At 40.3% G+C, this 24,268-nt stretch overlaps 1 long non-coding RNA gene across 1 annotated transcript in view; it reads right to left on the reverse strand.

Annotated features, from left to right (window-relative positions):
* The window catches only part of LOC110567216 (uncharacterized), a 70,152-nt gene extending 46,749 nt beyond the window's left edge, over positions 1-23,403 (reverse strand). The window contains exon 1 of the long non-coding RNA XR_010342971.1: positions 20,143-23,403. This is a non-coding gene — a long non-coding RNA (uncharacterized LOC110567216). The remainder of the gene's footprint in view (positions 1-20,142) is intronic.
* Positions 23,404-24,268: the final 865 nt, after the last annotated feature.

A 24,268-nucleotide genomic window follows, 5' to 3' on the forward strand; every position in this document is an offset into this window, starting at 1 on the left:
TCAAACTGATAAGCAACTTCAGCAAAGTCTCAGTATACAAAATCAATGTGCAAAAATCACAAACATTCCTATACACCAATAACAGACAACCAGAGAGCCAACTCATGAGTGAACTCCCATTCACAACTGCTACAAAGAGAATAAAATACCTAGGAATCAAACTAACAAGGGATGTGAAGGATATCTTCAAGGAGAACTACAAACCACTGCTCAAGAAAATAAGAGAGGACACAAACAGATGGAAAAACAGTCCATGTTCATGGTTAGGAAGAATTAATATTGTGAAAATGGCCATACTGCCCAAAGTAATTTATAAATTCAATGCTATCCCTATCAAGATACCATTGAAGTTCTTAGAAAAAAAAACATCTTAAACTGCTTATGGAACTGTAAAAGAGCCCACATACCCAAGACAATCTTAAGAAAAAAAAAAAAAAAAAAAGCTGGAGGCATCACACTACCTGACTTCAAACTATACAAGGGTACAGTAATCAAAACAGCATTGTACTGGTACCAAAACAGATATATAGACCAATGGAGCAGAACAGAGACCTCAGAAATAACACCACACATCTACAACCATCTGATCTTTGACAAAGCTGAGAAAAACAAGCAATGGGAAAAGGATTCCCTATTTAATAAATGGTGTTGGGAAAACTGGCTAGCTAAATGCAGAAAGCTGAAACTAGATCCCTTCCTTATACATTATACAAAAATTAACTCCCAATGGATTAAAGATTTAAATATAAGACCTAACACCATAAAAATCCTGGAAGAAAACCTAGGTAATACCATTCAGGACATAGGCATAGGCAAGGACTTTATGACTAAAACACCAAAAGCAATGGCAACAAAAGCCAAAATAGACAAATGGGATCCAATTAAACTTAAGAGTTTCTGCATAGCAAAATAAACTATCATTAGAGGGAACTGGCAACCAATAGAATGGGAAAAAATTTTTGCAATTTACCCATCTGACAAAGGGCTAATAACCAGAATCTACAAAGCACTGAAACAAATTTATAAGAAAAAAAAAACTCCATCAAAAAGTGGATGAAAGATACAGACACTTCTCAAAAGAAGACATAATGCAGTCAGCAAACAGATTGGGAGGCCGAGGCGGGCAGATCACCTGAGGTCAAGAGTTCAAGTCCAACCTGACCAACATGGAGAAACCCAGTCTCCACTAAAAATACAAAATTGGCCAGGCATGGTGGCACATGCCTGTAATCCTAGCTACTCAGGATGCTGAGTCAGGAAAATTGCCTGAACCTGGGAGGCAGAGGTTGTGGTGAACTGAGATCGCACCATTGCACTTCAGCCTGGGCAACAAGAGCGAGACTCTGTATCAAAAAGAAAAAAAGAAATACTGTCTCACGCCAGTTAGAATGGCAATCATTAAAAAATCAGGAGACAACAGATGCTGAAGAGGAAGTAGAGAAATATGAACACTTTTACACTGTTGGGAGTTGTAAATTAGTTCAACCATTGTGGAAGACAGTGTGGCGATTTCTCAAAGATCTAGAACTAGAAATACTATTTGACCCAGCAATCCCATTACTGGGTATATACCCAAAAAACTGTAAATCATTCTATCATAAAGACACATGCACATGTATGTTTATTGTGGCACTGTTTACAATAGCTAAGACCTGGAACCAAACCAAATGCCCATCAATGGTAGACTGGATAAAGATAATGTGGCACATATACACCATGGAATACTACACAGCCATAAAAAGGGATGAGTTCATGTCCTTTGCAGGGACATGTATAAAGCTAGAAACTATCACTCTCAGCAAACTGACACAAGAACAGAAAATCAAACACCCCATGCTCTCCCTCATAAGTGGGTGTTGAACAATGAGAACACGTGGACACAGGGAGGAGGGGACCATCACACACTGGGGCCTGTCAGGGGGTGGGGGCCTTGGCAAGGGATAGCAGAGGGTGAGGGGATTGGGGAGGGATAGGATTAGGAGAAATATCTAATGTAGATGATGAGGGGATAAATGCAGCAAACCACCATGGCACATGTGTATCTATGTAACAAACCTGCGTGTTCTGCACATGTACCCAAGAACTTAAAGTATAATAATTAAAAAAAACACAGTATCTGCAAAGCACAACACAGCAAAATGCAGTAAAACAAGCTATGCCTGTAGATAGTGGTACTGTTTTTCTAAAAGATGTTTAAATTGCTGCAAAAATAATAATTACAGTTGTTATGTAAACTTGTTGTATACCACAGAAGTAAGCAAAATTTCCTTGTCAATTATGGCTTTAATAGTGGCTGTCCTAAGACTGTTTGTAATCTCTTCCATGGAAAATTGTCTTGGTCCTCTTTAGAAGGTAGTTTATAATCAACTATAGGTCTCTAACAGGTGTGGTTGAATGCAGGTTTCTGACAACTTTGGAGATTGTGGCATTAGAATAGAGGAAACATTTTGAGGACTCTCATGGAGAGCTGAGATGAGTAACAAAACAGGAGTTAACTGCATAGACTGAACTAACAGAAGACTGAAATAATCTTTTTGACTTTGCTTTAAAACATTGCTGATCCTTTGCTTTGTTTTTCACAGTTGAACTGTTCTTCTGAGCTATTTACAGATTTTAACAATTGAATTAAGTATACTCCTGTGAACAAAATTAGGGGCATATTGTTTCTCTCTACATGATTTCTCAAAAATTTGGAAATTATTTGTGCATATTCTTAAATTATGGCAATACAGTTACTTGCACAAGTGCAATAAGAATGCTTTCATTCATAACAGGACACAATTGGGTAAACTGGTTATTTTATCATAGCTTTGACTGGAATGGCATGCCTTCATTGAAGAAATCAAATTTGGCTTTTCCCAATGAAAACTCCCTGGGAAAACTGGCCTCATACCTTGTCTACTTACCACAGGTGAGAAACCTATGTAGGGTTTCTCACCTGTGGTAAGTAAAGAATGTCACTTTCTGACAGGCCCAGGAGCCCCATGTTATACTGGGGCCTCAAAAGGAGAGAAATTTACCCAAGTTATAGGTATGAGGGTACAAACCCATGGCTGGGATCAACTTCAAAAACATCTTATATAATAATCCTTATGAAACAGCTTTCCACCAAAGCCCATTTTAAAAGAGTCTGTGTAAAAAATAATTATTCTTGCTGCACTTTATATAAATAATTAGGCAAAGTATAATAAAGCAAATCAGTCTTACCATGATTTGTCTTTAGTGAAAATGGGAGACTAGAGAGAAAAAAAATTATTTCAAAAACTGTGGCATACTTGTCATTAGATTCTAGTTCTTTTTCTACAATTAAACTAACCCTGCTTATTCCTGTGAACCAACCAGTGACCTCTGGCTGCTTCTCAGAATAAACAACAGGGATAGGTAATGTAAAAAGCTGAATCAATATTCTAATTCTGGGCGTGTACTGGAATCAGCTAGCCACTCCATATCAGCTTGGTTTTTAACAGTTACCCAGTTCATGGAAAACCTTCCAATTTAGTTTACTTGGGGTAATTTTGCTTATTTTGCTTTACTGTTATGGAATATCTTGCTGTTGTACTCTTTGTGTAGGAATACAGGATAAGTTTAATCAACAGTTTCTCAAATTAAATACATACTAATCTTCCAGATACCACCTTTTGTTGGTACTTGGAGTTACAAATAGTCCTGAGCATACTGATGCTTTCTAACTGAGCTCCTCTCTACCTGGAATGCAAGAGACCCTAATAGGCAAGAATATCATCACCCCTATTCAGCATGAAGAAGTTACAGGAGATGGATCTTTGTCCCTTTGCAACCCTTGGAATTAACATGTACAAGGGAGGGGGTACATGTCAAAGGTGTTAGAATCAGAGAAACTCCATCTTGAATAGGAGCTGAGACAAATTAGGGTGAAATCTACTAGGCTACATTCCCAGATGGTTAGGCATTCTAAGTCACAGAATGAGCTAGGAGGTCAGTTCAAGATACAGGTCATAAAGACCCTGCTGATACAACAGGTTGCAGTAATGTAGCTAGTAAAAACCCACCAAAACCAAGATGGTGATGAGAGTGGCCTCTGGTTGTCCTCACTGCTACACTCCCACCAGCACCATGACAGTTTACAAATGCCATGCAATGTCACGAAGTTACTCTACATGGTCTAAAAAGGGGAGACATGAATAATCCACCCCTTGTTTAGCATTTAACAAGAACTAACCAAAATATGGACAACCAGCAGCTCTAGAGGCTGCTCTGCCTGTGAAGTAGCCATTCTTTTATTCCTTTACTTTCTTAATAAATTTGCTTTCACTTTACTCTATGGACTCACCCTGAATTCTTTCTTATACAAGATCTAAGAACCTCTCTTGGGGTCTGGATTGGGACCCCTTTCTGGTAATAGAATGATGTATTTTCTTTTGGATATATATCCAGTAATGGGATTCCTGAATCAAATAGTAGTTCTAAGTTCTTTGAGAAACCTCCGAACTGAGGAAGCTACTGCTCACCAGTTTCAGGTGTTTTTTATCTATTGGGAGCCTGCCTTTCCAAGGTGCTGGCTATGACCAATTATGATTTTAGAGATTGCAACTGTCTGAACATCATATGATGATTCCCTGACATTCCTGGTGGTGGGACTCCCTCTCCTGCCCTGCTCATGTATGACTAGCTACCTACTATAACAGGCCACTTCCAAAACTGTAAATCTCACTGGTGACTTATCAGCCACTGCATTCAAAGATCAAGTTCCTTCTCAAAGTAGAAAGCAATCCCTGGAAACCCAACAGCCAGACATTAGGAAATCAGTGCAAAAGAGAGCAGAGCTATAGATCTGAGAGAAGCCTGCTCATGATTTTTTATTTCTAATGCCCTCACTTTAACAGAATTGCCCATGACCCTTGAGACTGATATACATCCAGTAATGGGATTCCTGAATCAAATAGTAGTTCTAAGTTATCTGAGAAACCTCCAAACCTTCAGTTCCTCCACAGGAACTGAACTAATTTATGTTCCCACCGACAGTTCATGAGCATTCTCCTTTTGCCACATCCTGGCCAATAACTGTTGTTTACTTTTCAATAATAGCTATTCTGACTGGTGTGACATGGTATCTCACTGTGGTTTTGATTTTGATTTCTCTGATGATTAGTGATGTGGAGCATTTTTTCATATATTTGTTGGCCACTTGTACGCCATCTTCTGAGAAGTGTCTGTTCACGTTCTCTCGCCTACTTAATAGACTTACTTGTTCTTGCTTGTTTAATTATTTGTTTCGTATATATTATAGATACTAAATCTTTGTCGAATGCATAGTTTGCAAACAGTTTCTCCCATTCTTTAGGTTGCCTGTTTACCCTGTTGATATTTTCTTTTGATATGCAAAAGCTTTTTAGTTTAATTAGATCACACCTGTCAATTTTTATTTTTGTTGCAATTGCTTTTGAGGACTCAGTCATAAATTCTTTCCCAAGGCCAATGTACAGAATGGTATTCCTTAGGTTTTCTTCTAAGAGTCTTATAGTTTGAGAGTCTTACATTTAAATCTTTAATTCATCTTCAGTTAATTTTTGTACACTGAGAAATGTAGTGGTCCAGTTGCATTCTTCTGCATATAGCTTGCCAGATATTCTAGTGTTGAAAGTTGTATTATGGAGACTGATTTAGTTTGATAGTTGGTTGTTTAAACTTAGCTTATTTCTTAATTGGATCACTGGCTTTAGGATACAGCCATTTAATGAACAATGCCAAAGAAAGCATTTGCAGTTTTCAGAGCTTAATATCCAAATATACGAAAAGCAGACACAACTGGAAGTCAAAGTATCTAGATTTTTAAAAATTAAGATCTCACATTTACATTGAATTCTGGGCCCCCAAAATAGGGAAATGCCATGGTACTTGCCCATGAAGCACTTCTACAGTGCTTCACACTACAATGGTATTTCCCCAAGGCTGGTGAAAAATCCAATACCAGTCAGTCCACTCTGTAATTAGCTCATCCCCTACAAAAGTCTTATCTCTTCATGGCAACTCTTTCCATGGCCTGCAAATGTTCAAATCACTTTTCTTATCTAAAAGTGGAAACAAATAGCTATCTGCAGCAATAACCACCCATTGCAACCACAGCCAGCCTGTTGGCTGCGGCAAAGCCATAGGGGTCTGCAACAACTCAATTCTTGCCTCCCCAGAAGAAAGAATTTGGCTGAGGGGCATGATGCGGAAAGAGAGACTGAGGCAAGTTTTAGAGCAGGAGAGAAAGTTTATTAATAAGTCTTAGAGCAAGAAAGAAAGGAAGAGGGCCAGGCGGGTGACTTGAAAGATCAAGTGTGCTGTTTGATCTTTTGACTTAGGATTTTATTTGTTGGCATACTCTAGGGTCCTGCATTCCCTTCTACCCTGATTCTTCCCTTGGGGTGGCTGTCCACATGCACAGTGGCCTGCTAGCACTTGGGAGGGGAGCATGCACAGTGTGTTTACTGGAGTTGTATGCATGCTCACCTGAGGTGTTCTTTCCTTACCACGCAAATGTCCCTGAGAGGTTATGTACCAGTTAAACTCTGCCATTTTGCCTCTTAATGCACATGCTTCAGCCCACTTTCCCAACTGCTGAGATTTTATCAGGAAGCCACTGCTCACCAATTTCAGGTGTTTTTTATCTATTGGGAGCCTGCCTTTCCAAGGTGCTGGCTACGACTAATTACCATTTTAGAGATTAGCAACTGTCTGACCATCATATGATGATTGCCTGACATTCCTGGTGGTGAGACTCCCTCTCCTGCCCTGCTCATGTATGACTAGCTACCTACTATAACAGGCCACTTCCAAAACTGTAAATCTCACTATTGACTTGTCAGCCATTGCATTCAAAGATCAAGTTCCTTCTCAAAGTAGAAAGCAATCCCTGGAAACCCAAAAGCCAGACATTAGGAAATCAGTGCAAAAGAGAGCAGAGCTATAGATCTGAGAGAAGCCTGCTTGTGCCTTTTTTTTCCTAATGCCCTCACTTTAACATAATTGCCCATGACTCTTGAGACTCGGTGAAGAAGACAGAAGACCCCCAAAAAGGGGGTGTGAATGATGCTTTTTTAGTGGGTTCCTCAAGGCGTCTTAGAGTTGCTAGAAATGTCCTATGTAGTACTGAAGATGGCAAGGAAAAGGAAAAGCCAAGTGGAAAGAAATGGAAGATCAAGTTTTAGAGGAACCAATTCGGGGAGATTTTAAGCTTTCCCCAAGACCAGTAAAGTTTCACATTTTTCTAAGCAAAATCATGCCAACAGAGGGCACAGGAGTCACTGTCCTTTAAAAAAGTGTTCATTGTCCTTTAAAAAAGTTGATTTCCCATAATGTAGAACTTTTGAAAAGTGACCAAGGCCAGAAATGTGTTTTGGGTCAAAGTATGCTGCTTATGAGTGTCACTACACAAGGTGTCACCCAAGTGTCATGAGTCTCTCTCTTATGTGTCTCAGACCACCTCTAACTGCCAGGTGTTAGTAGGATGCTCAAGGTATAGAAGTGACCAGTTCCCTATTTATACCCTTTGCATTAAGCAAGAGTCCCTAAAATGTTCTCCTGCTGAGGAATGCCTTATGAGGCCACTTCATAACCTGGGCAATGTCCTGACATTTTTGCAAAGCCTTTAGTCACCTCGAGTACCCAAATGGGTCAGAGGGAACAACCGCCTTTTCTCTCAACAGCAACAGAACCCAGCCTCATGCACCTTTTGGTCTGGAACTAGCAGAAACTGATCAAAAATAAAAATATAAGCCTGAATTACAAACTATATAAAGCAGCTGCAATTTTAAAAGCATGCTTTGTAATTTTAGACCAAAAGAAGTGAAATCATTGGTGCCAGACTGCCTATACTATAACCCAAATCTTTTTTAAGTCAGAGGCAGAGAAAGTAGAAGTCCTCTGCAGACCTCCTTGTCTGATTGTGACCCCAAACCTCTTGTCCTGAGGCAGAGGCAGAGAAGGCAGTTATCTGCAGAGATCTTTACCTGAATTTCCTGTCCAAAGACAGAGACTGAAGCCCTCACTTTTAAAGGAAAGAGTTGGTTTGAAAACCAGCCTAAATAAAATCTAGACTTCAACCAAACATAAAAGGAAGGTCCAGATTCAGGAGCACTCACCTTTTTGTGCCCAGTCAAATCTCTGGAATTAGTGGAACATATTAATTTCATGCTGATACTGAGTGCTAAGTATGAGAGGGAACACCAGGGCAGTGAGAAGGAGGTCACCGTGAGTCCTGTCAATTTTCTCCAGATAATGTTGACCAAAGGAAAATGCTGAGGCAAAATTAATATAAGTTGAGAGTTTCCTTAAGCCAAGTTCAAGACTTGCAACCCAGGAGGATAGATTCAAGGTATCTTTAATATACGCTCTTATTTTATAGCAGTTACAAGTGGGTCTTTGAAGGAAGAAAAAAAAAGGCAGTTTCTAAGTTGTTTACCAGGAATTTGAAACTGGCACAATTTTCCCACATAACTAATATCTATGTTGTTAAAAAAAAATACATAGAAATTGACCCTCCCTGGTCTTAAAACTTGAAACTTATATTTGTCCCATGTGAGTTTCTTTTTCAGGAAACTGAACCTCAGGCAAGGAACTGAAGTTCATCAGATTATCACATCCAAACAATGCGACACTTCATCCATCATGATTATTTCCTTACCCCTCCCTAATTCCTGTTTGCCTGCCTTCTACACTATATAAACCCTCCAATTTTAATCAGTCAGGAAGATGGATTTGGGACTTTATCTCTCATTCCCTGCAGCTATAGCACACCATTAAAGCCTTCTTCTCTGGCAATACTCACATCAGTGATTGCCATTCTGTGCAGTGAGTGGCAGGTTTGACCTAGACCAAACCCCTGGCATTTTGGTAACAAATATAAATTAAAATAACATAAGCTATTAACTGGCTATACACTGTCCTTTGTATCAAAAATCTTAGAAAGATTATGAAGATAATGGGTGAGTTAGCTAGTCAGGAACCTACAGGGAAGAAAAAAAAGAACAAAATGCCTTTAAACAATTGCCCCAGGCATGGGTGCTGGGGGCATAGCAGATGTCTCATGCTCTTGTCTTATTATGCCTGATTGATTTTGCATATCTCACATAGTTCAGACTGCTCTGAGCTGTTTTCTTGTCTCTATCACATAGCTACCAAATGCCAGAGCCTTACTTTGAATATGAACAATATAATTCTAAAACCTCTGCTCTTAACCACTTCCTCGTGTTTCCTGGGGTAGAGAAAAGGCAGATTAAGTACTTAAGTGCTACAGCTTAAATTCAATTTAATTTTAGGCTTCCAGCTTTCAATTCAGTTTTTCATATTCACAGGTGCTGCAAATTACTTCCTTCCACCCTATCCAACTGTGGCTAAAAAAAAAAGCTCAAGTGTCCATTAGCCCTGATGTTCACATCCCTCCCAGCATGTTAGACTAAATGTGATAGCAGTCACCTACTCTAAATTCAATCTCATGTTCCCTCCGGGGCCCAGGAATATGCTGCTAGACAAATCTCAGAATAAGAAATTATTACAGCAAAGGGTCAGTGATTATCCCATGTAGAACTAGCATGTCAAATCAGAATGGGAGACAAAAGAAGCACTCCGTAAATAAGGTGGAAGAAATGGGCCCTAAACTTTAGCTCCCCCAAGACAGAGATTCTAATAACTAGAGGATACACAAGTCGGGCCCAGATGACTGCTGAGCCATTGAAGAAAATAAGAGGAGACCAAAACAGGTCTCTACAACATTGTTCAGAATATGCAAGACAAGAAATTAAGTATTACCAGGTCCTAAAGGTGCCACTGCCACTGTATCCCTCAAACCCAGCCATGAGCAAGGAAGGTGGGATAAAATGCTCACTCCTCACTTCTGTTTAAATAAAGATAGCATTGATACATCAGTCAGGGATCCAGCAGGAGATACATGGCACATTCAAATGGAGTAATGAGGAGAACTCAACGAGGGAACCACTGGCCATGGAGTAGGTAGCCTTCCCAGCTCCACTGGTATTTCCCTGGATGGTCTTCTGTGAGCAGCTTCCCAGGGCCCCAGCATTCCAGGCTTGCAACACTTTGCTAGGCAGTGCAGCACAAGGAGAAAAGCACAGGATTGAGGGTAGAGTGGTAGATTCTAGACCCAGTCAAAAGCTGTGTGATTCTGGGCAACTCTCAAGGACAAATCATCTTCCTACTTGACACATCCTGAACAGGAAGCCTTTAAGTACCACTGTTTCAATTAATCTTCTAGACAGCCCACCCTTCTCCATATCACTGTCCTGCCTGAGCTCAGGTCCCCCCAGAAGTCCTGTATGTTGTCTCTGTATCTCTGCCTGGCACTCCCATCCACCTTCCACACTGCCACCTGAACGATTTATCAAAAATATAAAACTGACCATGATGCTTCAGAAATTGACCAGTGACACCCAATTGTTCACAAAACCCAGGCTCCTTGATGGGCAATGTGAGGCCTGTCATGACTTGGCCTGTACTTTTCTTCCCAGCTTTAGCTATAGCCACTCCTCTCCTCGTAATTTATGCTTCAATGACTTAAATCACTTGTGACCTCCAGAATGCATGTTGCTGTTTTTTATATTTTTGCTCCTGTATATTCCATTTTCTCCCCTAAAATAGTTTTTATCTCTAACACCCAGGACCCATCCCAGGGCTGACAGGTGGTGGGAAAACGGAAGGATATTAGCCCAGGCCTCACTCTCACCAAGGGCTATGAATATAGCCCTTCAATTTATCTACAAATAAAGCTAACTGTAGAGTCACAAAGATGCAGACAGTAATGGGAAATGAAGACATGTTCCATATAACTTTAAACTCAGTTCTGTAATTAAATCAATCTACCTATAATGCATTATAAAGGAATTTTACAAAATAAATCCTTTTATTATTTTGCAAACTACACAATTTTTGTAACACTGATTAGATACTGTTTTTTGCCTTAAAATTTTTTTACCATACCAGAAGACTAAACCAAAAAAAAGGTAGTTACCCTCTTTTTGCCTCTAAGACTTGCTGCTGACCTGTTCCCTAATTTATCTCCATAAACTTCCCTCTCTCCAGCATTGTGTCTGTAACTATAAGATATTTCTCATACCCATGGCATACTACATCAAAATGATTTGCTCTGTTTTCCATGCTAGAGTATAAGCTGCTTGAGAGCAGGGTTTTCAAGGTACCAAGCAAACAAATTTGGATTGATTCCATATATAATAATCATACAATAATATGTAATACTAATGGAAACATTTCAACAAAGTATCCAGCATCACTCATTGCGTATATATACATTTTAATGGACTAATCCCTCCAAGAACACTATGAGATAGGAAACTAAGACTTAAAAGAGGTTACTTCCAATAAATGGCAAAGTCAGAATTCAGACCTAGGCAATCTGGCTTCAGAGCAAGTGTGCTCAGATTCTATACCAGTGGTTCTAGAACTTTACTGTGCATCAGAGTTACCTGGAGGGCTTGCTATGAAAACAATGTGGTTTGGCCCCATTCATAGTTTGTAAATCAATAGATTTATACTATATCCCGGTGTTACTAAAAATAACAAACCAACATTTTTAAAGTTATTTTATGAAATTCTTTGATGAAGATTTAATCTTATTAAATAGATAACCATGTATCAGAGAAAAAAAAAAGTTTATACTTTTAAAAAGTAATCCATCTTGGATGCAGCAAAAATAGTTAATGAGGAAATTTTACGCAATGAATGCCCACCTCAAAAAGTTACTAAGATCCCAAATTAACTGTATTAGTCTGTTTTCATGCTGCTGATAATGACATACTCAAGATTGGGCAATTTATAAAAGAAAGAGGTTTATTGTACTTACAGTTCCACACGGGTGTGGAGACCTCACAATCATGGCAGAAGGCAAGGAGAAGCAAGTCACGTCTTACATGAATGGCGGCAGGTAAAGAGAGGGCTTGTATAGGAAAACTCCCCTTTTTAAAACCACCGGATCTTGTGAGACTTATTCACTATCAAGAGAACAGCATGGGAAAGACCGCCGCCCGCCCCCCCAAGATTTAATTATCTTCCATCAGGTCCCTCCCACAACGCGTGGGAATTCAAGATGCAATCTGGGTGGGGACACAGCCAAAACATATCACTAGTGATCTAACGTCACATCTAGAAGAAATAGAAAAACAAGAACGAACTAACCATATTAGTCTGTTCTCACACTGCTATAAAGAACTACCTGAGACTGGGTAATTTATTTAAAAAAAAAAAAAAAAAAAAAAAAAAAGAGGCTTAATTGACTCACAGTTCCACAGGCCATAAAGGAGAAATGGCTTCGACAGGGCTCAGGAAATTTACAATCATGGCAGAAGGGCAAAGGAGAAGCAAGCACAACTTCACATGGCGGCAAGCGAGGGAGAGTGAGGTCGGATGTGCTACACACTTTTAAACACCTCCCACCACGTCCCTCTCCCCACACTGGGAATTAGTTTGACATGACATGTGGGTGGGGACACACAGCCAAACCGTATCACTAACCCTAAAGCTAGTAGAATAAAAGAAATAACTAAAATCAGAGGAGAACTGGAAAAAACTGAGATCCAAAAATCCATAAAATAATCAAGAAAACCAAAAAAATAGTTTTTTAAAAGGATAAACAAGAGAGACCACTAGCTAAATAAACAAAGAAAAAAAAAAAGGGAGAAGATCCAAATAAGCACAATCATCAGAAATGACAAAGATGACATTACAACCAATACCATGGAAATATAAAAGATCCTCAGAGAACATTATGAACACCTCTCTGTACCCAAACTAGAAAATATAGAGGAGATGAATGAATTCCTGGAAACACAAAACCTCACAAGATTAAATCAGTAAGAAATTGAAACCCTGAACAGCCCAATATTGAGTTACAAAATTGAATCAGTAATTTAAAAAACCCTATCAGCCAAAAAGGTCCTAGACCAGATGGATTTACAACCGAATTCTACCAGACATATAAAGAATAGCTGGCACCAATCCTACTGCAACTATTCCAAAGAAAGTTAGGAGGAAGGACTCCTCCCTAACTCATTTTATGAAACCAGCAACACTCTGGTACCAAAACCTGGCAGAGACTCAATGAAAAAAGAAAGCTTCAGGCCAATATCCCTGATTAACATAGATCCAAAACTCCTCAACAAAACATTAGAAATCAAATCCAGCAGCACATCAAAAACCTTATCCACTATCATAAGTAGGCTTCACTCCTGGGATGCAAGGTTGGTTCAACACATGCAAATCAATCAATGTGATTCACCACAAAGAGAATTAAAAGCAAAAGTCATATGATCATCTCAATAGATGCAGAAAATGCCTTCAATAAAATCTCACATCTCTTCATGTTAAAAATCCTCAACAAACTAGGAATTGAAGGAGCATACTTCAAAATAATGAGACACATCTATGACAAACTCATAGCAAACATCATACTGAAAAAGAAGCAGCTAGAAGCATTCCCCTTGGGAACTGGAAGAAGCCAAGGAGCCCACTCTTACCACTCCTATTCAACATAGTACTGGAAGTCGTAGGCAAAGCAAATACGAAAGAGAAAAAGGTAAAAGGCATGGAAAGAGGAAGAGAGGAAGTCGAACTATCTCTTTTCACAGACTATATAATTCTATACCTAGAAAACCCAATAGACACCACCAAAAGTCTCCTGGAACTGATAAATTACTTTAGTAACATTTCAGGATACAAAATTAATGTATGAAAATTAGTAGCATTTCTATACACCAGTAGCATTCAACCTGAGAGCCAAATCAAGAATGCAATGCCATTTACAATAACCACACAAAAGTTATCTAGGAATACATCTAACCAAGGAAGTGAAAGATCTCTACAAGAAAAATGAGTTGGCTGGGCTCGGTGGCTCACGCCTGTAATCCCAGCACTTTGGGAGGCAGAGATGGGCAGATCACTAGTTCAGGAGTTCAAGACCAGCCTGGCCAACATTTTTAGAAGCCCTGTCTCTACTAAAAATACAAAAATTAGCTGGGCATGGTGGTGCACACCTGTAGTCCCAGCTATTCAGGAGGCTGAAGTAGGAGAATCATTTGAACCCAGGAGGGAGAGGTTGCAGTGAGCAGAGATTGCGCTTTGGCACTCCAGCCTGGGCGACAGAGTGAGACCCCATCTTAATAAAAAAAGAAAAAAAAGAAGAATGACAACACTGTTGAAAGAAATCATAGATGACACAAATGGGAACACCAAGTTCACGGATTGGAAAAGTCAATATCACTAAAGTGGCTCTACTGCCCAAAGTAATCTATGGATTCAACACAATTCCTATCAAATTACCAATATTATTTTTTACAGAATGAGGAAAAAATACTACTCTAAAACTCATGGAACCAAAAAAAGAGCCCAAATTGCCAAAGCAATCCTAAGCAAAAAGAACAAAGCAACAGGCATCACATTACCCAACTTCAAACAATACTGTAAGGCTACAGTAGTCAAGTCAGCAGAGTACTGGTACAAAAAACAGACACATAGACCAATAGAACAGAACAGAGAACCCAGAAATAAATCTGTATACCTACAGCCATCTGACCTTTGACAAAGTCAACAAAAGCAAACAATGGAGAAAGGACTCCCTATTCAATAAATGGCACTGGAATAGTTAGCTCGCCATATGCAGAAGAATGAAACTGGATCCATATCTTTCACCATATATATAAATTAACTTAAGATTAATTAAAGACTTAAATGTAAGACCTCAAACTATAAGAATCCTAGAAGAAAACCTAGGAAATACCAAACTGTACATTGGCCTTGGGAAAGAATTTATGACTGAATCCTCAAAAGAAATTGCAACAAAAACAAAAACTGCCAAGTAGGATCTAATTAAACTAAAGAACTTCTGCATAGCAAAAGAAACTATCAACAGAGTAAACAGACAACCTACAGAATGGAAGAAAATATTTGCAAACTATGTATCCTACAAAGATTTAATATTCAGAATCTATAACAATCTTGTATTAGTCTGTTTTCACACTGCTATAAAGAACTACCCTAGACTGGGTAATTTATGAAAAAAAGACGTTTAATTGACTCAAAGTTCCACAGACTTAACAGGAAGCATGACTGGGAGGCCTCAGGAAGCTTGCAATTGTTGCAGGACTTTTCCTTAGTTCAGCTAAAGACAGGGTTCTTGTCCAGCCCACAGCCACAAAAATTTAAGCTCACAGATGGTTTAAAGAATAAGTAAAGCAGGGTTTTATTGGGTGAAAAGGGGAAGAAAAAGGGAGAAACAGGGACTCTCACAAGGCCAGAGTTCCACCGCTAGGGTATGTCCCACCGGCTTTTCGAATCCCAGGCTTCACAGGAAGAGGAGGAGGGGCTGGACGACTCCTAGCTGCTCAGGGCGAACTTTCTGGGGTTCTACCTCAGTGAACAGACTGGTTGGCATTTCTCCAGGGACCCCCTCCCACCTGACTCTCATTTTCCCTCTATAAGAAGTACATCTAACTGCCATTAGATTAAGGATAAGGACCAAGACAGATCTTAACTGCTTCCTACTGACAGGAGGCACTGTTTTGAGGAAATGGCAGTCAGAGCTCCCTCAGAGGCCTAGCTAAGGGTTCCTGGCAGAAGGGACTTATTGTTGGAGGCTCCAGTTGTATGACCATTTGGAGTTTGATGGCCCAAAGGCAAGAATAGAAAAATCAGGTTATTAGAAGACACATATCAAAAAAGAAAACAAGGGGAGGGGTAAGGACAGCTCAAAAATTCTGACACCTTTTACCAGTTTGCACAGGGAGAGGGATGCCAAAAGCCCTACATGAAAAAAAAAAAAAAAAAAAAAAACTTTACCCTTTTGCCAGCATGTTGGGCTTCTGGGTTCCCTTCCCCTAAGCCCAATCCTAAGCCAACCAGTCTAAGGTTTGGGAAATTAACTCTTTTCAGTTAGAAGGATGCATCTGAGGGAAGTGCCCCATAGTATAGAGACACAATCTCTTACCAGTAAAGAGAGAACCAAGGAGAAGAAAGGAAAAGATGTTTTTAAAAAGCTTCCCAAGGGTTCAGGATGCACTTGAAAGGGATACAGACTAAAGGAGAATAACTACCCATCTAGAAAGAGGGGAGCAGGCATCCCTGGTTTAACTTTCTTCCTGGCAGATACCCAGGGTAAGTAAGGGAGAGAGGGAAAACCATCCTATTTCTGTCTTCCATCCTTGCATCCCCAAGTCCTGGCAACCCTGGCAGATGCCACCATGAGTGCCAAAGTGGCTTTCACCCATGAAGTAGGGGGCAGCTAGAGTATAGGAATTATCCACTCTCACTTATGTCTCTTTCCCACTTACTGTCAATAACCATGGAGTTACTAAGACCTCATTTATGCCATGGATACTAATGTGGCATTTATCCATGAAACAGGAAGCTTGTGGTTGGCTGAAGAAGCAGGAATCAGCCACGCTCACCTGCGCTGTGCCTTTTAACCTGTTGCTGTGTGCCTCTAGATCCCTTAGATCCAGTTTTCTTTCTAGGGCTTTGACCTAAAGCTTAGAATTGAGTCTGGGACAAAAATATATCTCAGGGGTGTTGCATGGACTCCTTATCACAGGCTAAGTGCTAAGGTGAAGCTATGGAACTGAATCCTCTTCCAAAAAGGGACAGGAAAGGTTGTCTTGTGACACACCCAGATAACTTGTAGCTATAGTTATGCTTGCTAGGATTTGGGTACATGGTGCCTGGCTTTGCCCTTGGTCTTACTTTCCCAAAAAGGAACCTCCAAATGTTGGGAATTCTATTTATTCCCATCACCTGGCAGAATTTGCAGGATAATTGCTCAGAACTAGAATATTGATTCATATTTTTACATTATCCATCTCTTTTGTTCTTCCTGAGCAGCAGCCAGGAATTGCTCGCTGGTTCACAGGAGCAACCAGGGATCATCTAGAATGCAGGTGAAAACTTAAAAACAACTAGTGAATTTAGGATTTAATGACAAATGTGTAAGTTTTGAAACATGATTTCTCTCTCTCCAGTCCTCATGTTTGTTATTTAAAAAAATGATAGGACGGAATGGTTTACAAAATAGACTTCAGTCTTATACTTGGCCTGATTATTTGCATAAAATGCAACAAGAATAACTACTTCTACATAAGCCTTTTGGATTGGCTTTGATGGTAGTTTGTTCCACAAGGCATCTCAGGTAAGACCTTTTTTTTTTTTTTTTTTTTTTTTTTTTGAGACGGAGTTTCGCTCTTGATACCCAGGCTGGAGCGCAATGGCGCGATCTCGGCTCACCGCAATCTCCGCCTCCTGGGTTCAGGCAATTCTCCTGCCTCAGCCTCCTGAGTAGCTGGGATTACAGGCACGCGCCACCGTGCCCAGCTAATTTTTTTGTATTAGTAGAGACGGGGTTTCACCATGTTGACCAGGATGGTCTCGATCTCTTGACCTCGTGATCCACCCGCCTCGGCCTCCCAAAGTGCTGGGATTACAGGCTTGAGCCACCGCGCCCGGCCTTTAAGACCTTTTAAAGTTGAGCCCAACCATGGGTTTTTATCCTCAAACACCTGTGAGTTGGGCGATCCTTTCCTCCTAACGTCCCAAGATAAACTTGGAGCTCCTGTACCTGTTAGAAAGTGACATTTTTTACTGGCCACAGGTCATGAACCCTGTACAGGGACTGCGTAGACAAGGGTATGAGGCCAGTTTCCCCATGGGTCCTTTACTGTCTCTGAGAGTCACGCTTAACCCCTTAAAGGGAAGCATACCCTTCCAGTCAAAGCCGAGGTAAAATAATTACTTTCTCCAATTGTGTCCTGTTACAAAAGAAAAATGGGTTCTTAATGCACTGGTGCAAACAACCATATTGCCATAAGAGTATTCACAGACAGTTTCCAAATTCTAGAGGAATCAGGCACAGAGAGAAATAAACATGCTTCAAATTTTGTTCATAGGAGTATAATTTATTCAATTATTAAAGGCTGTAAATAGTTCAAAATAAGTTCCCTTGACTCTGAAAAACAAAACATGGGTTAACAATATTTCAATTAAAAGCAAAAAGGCTGATTCAGCTTCCTGAGTTCAGTCCATTTAGCTAACTCGTTTTGCTTGATATTTGTGAGCATTTCAGCTCTTCATGAATTCTGTACATTTTCCTGTATTCCAGTGTCACAATATCCAAAGTTATCAGAAGCCTGGGTATTAAACAGCACCTGTCAAAGTCCTACAGCTTATTACAAGCTATCTTTTGAAGATGATTAAAACAAGACAACTGTCTGTGAACGGCAAAATGTCCAAGGTAGTTACAGTCAGAAACACAAATGACAAAGAATTTTGGTTATCTCCATATGTTCAACAACTTAATATAATGACCTTAATTATAATTGATAGCATATACTTAAGACATTAGAATTTTAGAAATCCCATATAATTTTGGAACACATATTAGCACTATTTACCAAGATACAACCTAAAGCAGATTGAACAGCATTTTGACAATCCCAGGTACCTAAACATGTCAAATAATCCTGTTTACCTCCCTTTTCTAGACACTTCTGGGGCCCTCTGAAGTATGCAAAAAGCCAGGTGCCAGGGAAGACAATTTTGAAACTGAAGTTTGATTTTGAGAAGCCTGTTAAATGTGTTTAAAGCACTTACAGTTCTAGATTACCAAAAACTACTTATTTTGCCAAAATAACAGAAATTTTAAGGAAGCAAAAATCCTTTTATAACCCTTTACAAATTTTGCCAAAGAGCAGATTCGCACCTTGGGAAAACCTTATTATGCTTTTATTTCAATGTCCAATTTACAGAAAAACCATATAATTACCTTTTTTTGAACTTAGTCAATATGTTCACACAGAGAACCTCTTCGGCAAGATTAATTTCCACAATTCTTCCACCACTTATTTGAACCTTCAGCTTTTTCCTAATTTAACTCAAAACAATCTTTTAACCCTGGGCAAAAGTTTACATTTCCATGTCTTTTTATAACCTTTTACAAAAAAAAAAAAAAAAAAAAACCTCACATTTTGCTTTTCTTACACACCTTGCATGTAAATCTATTTCTAATAGTTTCAATTAAATTCTAGCAATTTTTAACTTTAAAAACTGGCAAGTTGCTTTACTTGCGTGCTAAGTTTAGCCACAGTTTGCCTTCTTAATTAAAGGTGTGATTAGTTCCATATGTCCCCAGGCCTAACCATTGTAAAGCCGTCAAGTCAAACAGTTCTCAAAACCCAAATAGCAGTTTGTAACCTCAAAACACTTACCAAACTTTGCACCTGAAGTGCATTTTACCAATAGTTTTTAGGGCTGTTTTTATCTCAGAGATGAAAGTGATCTAAACTGAAAGGCTCCACAGCTTTTAACTTCCCTTTAAAAAGGGAAGCTCGAGTTTTTCTTTAGGTCAAATTAATCAGAGCTCTTTTTACAGACAAGGCACACAACACACACACACACACAGGAGAACACCCAGTAGCTGGGTGGGGCCCTTTAAGAGCCAGGGGTAGGAAAACATGCAGAGACGGAACAAGCGAGGGGTCCTCCCCTAAGGCAGGATTGCTAAACCAAGCCTTGCCAAGCTGTTACTGGCAATGCCCCCAGAATGTAAAGCATGATAGAGGCTTGCAGCACAAACCAGATTGGCCAGAGCCCAAGACTAGCCCCACAAATCCTTTTTCACAATTAAAGCTTTATAGAAAATATAAACAGTGATAGTTGGGGGGCCTGACCTAGTAAATGGGGAGAAAAAACCATTAAAGTTAACTGTTGACAGAGTAGAGAAACGGAAAGAAAAGAAACAGTTTTAAAATGCCTGGGGAAGAATCTCTTACTCTTAGGCAAGTGGTTCCTCCACCAGGAGAAAATCTTAATTACTGTCAGATGGAGTAAAACCGCTTGGCTGGGAAAGGGGAAGGTTCCAGCAGTTCTGTGTGGTGGGGACTGCCAGCTGGCTGGCTGAGCGGGACCCTGGATCCAAGCATCTCAGCTCCTGCAGGGAAGGGAGAGTAGCAGGGAGCTGCTGCTCCCCAGTCGGTCTCCAAAAAGAAAGGAAAACGCCATGAAAAGGCCCGGGCGTGAAGGGGGTGGGGACACGGTTTCCTCCACCTTCAGAAGTTTGAGGATGAAAAGGCTTAGAAGCAACAGTGAGAGGTTTTGAGCTCTCATTTCACTCACCGCTTCTGGAGTCCCCACAGTGTGTGCCAAAAATGTTGCAGGACTTTTCCTTATTTCAGCTAAAGATGGGGTTCTTGTCCGTCCCACAGCCACAAACATTTAGACTCACAGATGGTTTAAATGGTAAGTAAAGCAGGGTTTTATTGGGTGAAAAGGCGAAACAGGAACTCTCGCAAGGCTAGAGTCCTTCTACTAGAGTGCTGCCTGCCAGACCATTTAAATCCCAGGTTCCACCTAGGAAGAGGAGGGGCCAGGCTCCTCCCTGCTGCAAAGGGTGTGAACCTCCTGAGGCTCCACCTCAGTGGGCAGGCTGGTTGGAGTTCCTCCAGTGACCCTCTCCCACCTGGCTCTCATAATCATGGTTTAAGGTGAAGGAGAAGCAAGCACCATTTTCACGTGGCGGTGGAGAGAGAGAGAAACAGTGAGGGGCTACATGCCACACGCTTTTATCAGATATCGTGAGAACTCACTGTTACTAGAACTGCATAGGTAAATTCGCCCCTGCGATCCAATCACCTCCCACCAAGCCCCTCCCCCAACACATGGGGATTACAATTCAACATGACATTTAGGTGGGGATACAGAGCCAAATCCTATCATCACTTAAACTACTGAACAACGAAAAACAGATAACCCTATTAAAAAGTATGCAAAAGACATGAACAGACACTTCTCAAAAGAAGACATACTAGTGGCCAACAAATACATGAAAAAAATGTTACACATCACTAACCTTCAGAGATATGGAATCCAAAACCACAATGAGATACCACATGACACCAGGCAGAATGGCTATTATTGAAAAGTCAGCTGGGCATGGTAGCTCATGCTTGTAATTACAGCACTTTGGGAGGCTGAAGTGAGTGGATTGCTTGAGCTCAGGAGTCTGAAACCAGCCTGGGCAACATGGCAAGACACCATCACTACAAAAAAATTAAAAAGTAGTGGAGAATGATGGTGTGCACCTGTGGTCTAGCTATTCAGGAAGCTGAGGCAGGATCACTTTAGCCCAAGAGGTTGAGGTAATGGTGAGCCATGATCACACCACTGCAGTCTGGCCTGGGTGGCAGAATGAGACCGTCTAAAATAAAGAAAGACAACAGAAAAGCCAAAAAGCAACAGATGTTGGCAAGACCGTGGTGGAAAGAGAACATTTATGCATACTATTACTGAAAAAATGCATGTAATCTCTCACCCACATGCAGTCCTAGGTCCTAGAACCACCATCTCAAACAATAATTGAATTATAATTAACAGGACTTTTGAAGTGCTTATTTTCTATAACTTTTGACCTACTGGAGTGTGTCTGCATCATGATCTTAAATAAAAATCCAGGGTAGGTTTTCCTCAGAATGCACCCACAAAGTGGCTCTAGGGTTACAAATTAGGCCCAAGACGAACTAAGCTCTCATAAATCTTTGAAAAGTGATGCCACTTTCTGGAGCTGATTATAGGAAAACCCATCCTCTCCAGGTTAAGAAGGTGTTTTAAAACTTATCTTTTCCCAGCAGTTTTGGGATGCTTGAATCTGCTCTGCAACAACCTCCTCTTCACTAAATGGTTAATGAATACTGGAAAATTCAGCACTCCATTTCACATTCACATATCTCTAATCAAAGCACTTTGTTTTGCTGAGGTACATATGCTCTTTCATCCATTAGTCCTAGTCCTATCCTTTGGATTGTGCTATGGGTTAAGTCAAATATCCCAAAAGTTCGTATGTCAAAGTCTTGGCCCCAAGGACCTCAGAATGTACCTTATTTGGGAAGAGGATTATTGTAGATGTAATTAATTAAGATGAGGTTACACTGAAGTAGAATGAGCCCAATGTGTCTGAAGCCCTTATAACAAGGGGAAAATTGGACATAGACAGGCATACAGAGAAAACACCACATGAACACAAAGGCAGAGATCAAGTAACGCATCTGTAAGCCAAGGAACACAAAGATTGCCAATAAACTACCAGAAGCTAGTGTAGGGGCATGGAACAGATCTTCCCTCATAGCCCTCAGAAGGAATCACCCTAATGACACCTTGATCTCAGACTTCCAGCCTCCAGGACTGACAGACAAATACACTCCTGTTGTTTAAAGCCACTCACTTTGCAGTAGTTTGTTATGGCAGCCCTAGCAAACTAATATAGACTGTTATTAATAATAATAGATGTTCATATGATTATGAAGATACTTACTCAAAGATAACATTCTTACTCAAATCCTTACTCAAACATAAGAACTCTAGAATGTACTTTTCCTCGGTAAGAAGCTATGAGTAGGTGTTATTTTTATCCTCATTATATTAGTATCCTCATGTGGTAGGCAGAATAATGGGCCCCTAAAGATGTTTACATCTTAATTCTTGGAAGCTGTGAATATTTAGATTACATTGTAAAGGGGAATCAATACTACAGATAAAATTAAGGCTGGTACTCAGCTGGCCCTGAGATAGAGAGATTATCCTGAATTATCTGTGTGTGCCCCAAAGGAGCACAGGCCAAGCATATAAAGAGTAAAACTTAAACCAGGCACAGTGGCTCACACCTGTAATTCCAGCACTTTGGGAGGCCAAGGAGGGTGGATCATGCAGTAGAGGGTTCAAGACCAGCCTGGCCAGCATAGTGAAACCCCATCTCTACTAAAAATACAGAAAATTAGCTGGGTGTGATGGTACGCGCCTGTAATCCTAGCTACTCAGGAGGCTGAGGCAGGAGAATTGCTTGAACCCAGAAGGTGGAGGTTAGAGTGAGCTGAGATCACGCACTGCACTCCAGCCTGGGCGACAGAGCAAGACTCCATCTAAGGGGAAGAAAAAAAGATTAAAACCTAAATTTGTCCTACTGTGATTTGCCTTGGTAGAAATGAGAAACTGGAGAGGAAAACTATGTTTCAAAAGAAAACTATAGCTGGGTGCAGTGGCTCACACCTGTAATTCCAGCATTTTGGGAGGTCAAGGTGGGAGGATCACTTGAAGCCAGAAGTTCAAGACCCAGCCGAAGCTACATAGTGAGACTCTGCCTTTACAAAAATAATTAAAAAAAAAAATACTAGCCAGGTGTCCTGGCATGTGCCTGTCATCCTCAGCTATTCAGGAGGCAGAGGTGACAGAATCACCTATGCTCAGGAGGTTGAGACTACAGTGAGCCATGATTACACCATTGCATTCCAGCCTGGGCAATAGAGTGAGATCCTGTCTCTGAAAAAAAAAAAGAAAAAGAAAGAGAAGAAAGAAGGAAGGAAGGGAGAGAGAAAGAAAAAGAAAAGAAGAAAGAGAAAGAAAAAAGAAAGAGAGAAAGAAAGGAAGGAAGAAAACCATAGTTTGTAAGAATTAAAGAAAGAGGAAAGAAACATGAAACATGGCTGGCAGTTAAAGACAGGTTTACTTTAGACCAAACCTGAGAGGCACTCCTGGCCCATTTTGGTCAGGAGCCCTTGGTTTTAGGGTGAGGGGGCTTATCAGAAGCTTGGAATGTTTATGTGTGTGGAGAAGTTTATGGCGGGGTTGGACTCTTTCTGGGAGGAGGGGAAGTTATCTTGGGGCAGACATCTTTCCAGCTTGGAGCAGGGTTATCTCAGGGCTAGCATCTTCCTGGCCAGAGCAGGGTTTATATCAGGGCAAGCATACCTCTGATTGGGGAGAAGTCTGGAATGTTTCTGGTTGGAGATGTTATTTTGTTTGTGGTCATGCTGACCTTAGCCATTAGACTGATGCCCTTTGGATTTAGGTTTATTAAGGTGGGCTTTAGAATGAGGGGATTGTCCGAGATAACGATGTTCCTGCTCTGTCACAGTACACCTGTAATTAGGTTCTAGCCTTGTCCATTGTTTTAAAGTTTTTATTATTTGCCTACAATTTAGACTGAATTATAAATTCCTTCCTGGCTACAAGTCTCCAAACTAATGTCTTAAAATTTTCCTCCCTTTTTACTGATTTGAAATCAATAGAAATTAAATCTGCTTTTCTTGAAGCCCTACAAACTGTAGCTAGACAACCTGACATAAACTTCAGGAGAAATCACCAGAGTATTTTGTATATAAACAGCCTTCATGCCTGTTGTTGTATGAACTATTCCAAAAGTTGATTTGAATACCTGATTCAAACTATAATCCAGGGAATATCTGTCAGATTG

The sequence above is a fragment of the Aotus nancymaae genome, unplaced genomic scaffold (assembly GCF_030222135.1).
Source record: "Aotus nancymaae isolate 86718 unplaced genomic scaffold, 86718_ANA_hifiasm-v0.15.2.pri h1tg000016l, whole genome shotgun sequence".
Taxonomy (NCBI): domain Eukaryota; kingdom Metazoa; phylum Chordata; class Mammalia; order Primates; family Aotidae; genus Aotus; species Aotus nancymaae.